The 2,772-nt window shown below is 53.9% G+C and overlaps 1 protein-coding gene across 1 annotated transcript in view; it reads left to right on the forward strand.

Annotated features, from left to right (window-relative positions):
• The window catches only part of RNF213 (ring finger protein 213), a 97,912-nt gene that overhangs the window by 12,435 nt on the left and 82,705 nt on the right, over window positions 1-2,772 (forward strand). The gene's annotated exons all lie outside the window — the stretch shown is intronic.

Genomic DNA, 2,772 nt, shown 5'->3' on the forward strand with positions numbered 1-2,772 from the left:
AAAAAAAAAAAAAAAAAAAGAGGGCTTGGACTGGTGGCTGCTGCCCCGAGGTGTGCTGAAATCCACCAATCTGCTCTAGGTGGTGTGGGGGGTGGGTGGTCTGGGTCCACATGGTGGCTGTTACCCTGGCGGTCACCCTTTCCCCCAAAGATGTCTTCCAGGAATTGGCTCACTGTCCCTCCAAGGGGCCCTCCCGTATTTACTGCCATCTGTACACAGCCGCCCCTCTCAGGCCCGCCCAGGTCCTCAGGGTCACCTGCCCTCCCTGTGGCCTGTGCACCTGGTTTCTTTCCCGCTGTGTACCACTCCCCTCCTTCTGGAAGGCAGGCTTGACCCCAGTTTCCTGGGGAGGGCAGCTGGCACGTGTTCACGAGGTCAGGTGCCTCCCGCCATGAGAGATGCTGGGAGGGCCGGGCACATGCCACAGCGGGGCCTCCGGTGCCCTGACTCAGTGCCAGGCCCTGAGGAGCCTGTGGCCGGACGTCTTATTCGATCAGAGCTGCGAGCATGTTGACTATCTTGACTTATTTTGGGCTTCTGCAAGTTGGAAACAGCCTAATTTGAGGTTTGATTATTTTAACCAATAGAAATCTTTTGGTTGCAAATAACTGAACAATCAGCTCAGATTTATTTATTAATTATTTATTTAGACTATTTATTGGGGAACAGCCATGGTCATTGTTGACACATGGCTGTCATGCTACAATGGCATAATTGACACTTTCAGGGAGGGCGCAGCTCACAGTGGCCCATGCGGGGATTGAACCAACAACCTTGGTTATCAGCACCACGCTCTAGCTGAGTCACCCCATCTCATGTTTATTAGTATGGTAAAGGGAGTTTGTCAGTCATATAACTGAGAAATCCTCAGGGAGGCTGGCTGCAGGCAGGACTTGCTCCAGGCACTAGGTGACATTCGCAGAGCCCAGGTCTCTCTCTGTCTTTGCCCTGCCTTCCCGGTGTCGGTTTCCTCCTCAGCCTCTCCACAGCTGGCGTCAACACCCTGGACCCTTCCACCATGTGTCACATCAGGGCTTCCAGTTACCCGCTTCCCACCACCGTTCCGGGGGACAAGAGAGCTCCTCCCGTGGTGGCTCTTACAGAAGACAGGAAGCATCTCTTCCTGGGGAAGCTTTCCTCAAATCTCATTGGCTCTGATGGGGTCACGTGCCCGTCCCTGAACCATTCACTGTGGCCAGGGTGATAGGCTGGCTTGGAGCGGTGGTAGAGTTAACCCTACTTGACTCGCATGGCTGCGAACAGGGAGAGTCAGGGGACCGTTGCCCACGGTGGGGGGAGCGGAGCAGCTCACTGCACAGCCACCAAGGTGGCCCCTGCTGTGTGTGGGAAGGAACCGTGTCACTGCAGCACTGAGGGCACCTCGCATATGCCGGACATCTGTGCTTTGTCCTGTCCAGTCCTCACAGTGGCCCTATGATGTAGGCATGCCTGTCGTTGCCATTTTACAGATGGGGAAACTGAGGCACGTTGTGACTCAGCAACCCCTGCGTGGTCACCAGGCCAGCGGGGTACGTGTTGTGTCTGCAGGTCACCTGATCTTTCTGGTTCCTGCCCCAGACTCTTCTCTCATTGTTTCTTCAAAGCCACACCTTATGTTTATGGAGGTGTAAACTCGGTTTTATAAAAGAGAAACAAGCTTAGAAAGACGACTGAGTTACACAGGTCCCCGCCCCCGCAGACCGGCTGGGGACATGCAGTGCTGGTGTCCCAGAAGGAAGTGTCTGCTCACCTGCCAGGCAGGAAGGCCACACTGTCATCAGCCCAGTCGTCCTTCCCGAACCAGCACAGGCTGTGCCAGCCCACGCCGGGGCCCTTTGCACAGAGCTAGAGGCCCATTTGTGAGCCTACGAGCCTTTGCAAAGCAGCTTTCCTGGCCTTCCTCCTGCTAGCCCGTGACCCCCTTGGGGTCTCCGCTGCAGTGACCCCACCCCCTGCAGTAGGTGCCTGTTTAGGGTCCCCAGACCCCCTCTGTGTACTCAACTACCTGGCACTTATGTGAGTGAACATGGCGCCTGCCTCCCCCAGACCGGGCCTCCTTGTGGGGAGTGGGGGACAGCTTTGCTTTGTTGGAGGGAAAAATAAACTGATGCTCATTGTAAAAGCAGAGGTACCTTGTGACCAAAAAAATCCAAGGGTTAGCCAACTGTTATCTTTTTCTAGTTCTCTTCATTCAGGCAGGAATAGGAATAGCCCCTAGCCAGCCCATGTGCGCATGCAGACGTGGTCCTGCGTGGCTTTTGTGTGGAGGTATGCCTCACTTCCGAGTGAAATGCAAGGTCTTCAGGCAGAGGACACTGCGGGACCAGCCTGTACGGCCTCTCAACCCCCACCCGGCCCAGGGACGGAACGTTCCAGCCCCCAGAGGTGCCCTCATGTCGCTTCCCAGTTGATAAGCACTTCATTAAAAAAAAAAAAAGGTTTTAATTAAATGCTAAGCCCATAATGAAGGCTGATTATGACATAGACATAGGATTCACAAAGTGGGTACCAATCCCCACTGTCCCCTCAGGCTGAGTGCCCTGTCTGGGCGTGCTCCCAGCCAGAGCGGTGTGTACTTTTGGTACGTATTTCTGACTCCTGTGGTCTTTCACTTTGTCTTTTGGGAAACGGCCATACACAGAATGGGCCAAATTAAAGACCACATTAATTAGGAATTCATATGTATGTGTTGTGTCGGCCCGCGGGCCGTGGAAGCATCCACGAGTCAGGCAGAAATACAGAAGGAAGATTATTATTATTATTATTATTATT

Source organism: Hipposideros armiger, unplaced genomic scaffold (assembly GCF_001890085.2).
Source record: "Hipposideros armiger isolate ML-2016 unplaced genomic scaffold, ASM189008v1 scaffold_87, whole genome shotgun sequence".
NCBI classification, from domain to species: Eukaryota; Metazoa; Chordata; class Mammalia; order Chiroptera; family Hipposideridae; genus Hipposideros; species Hipposideros armiger.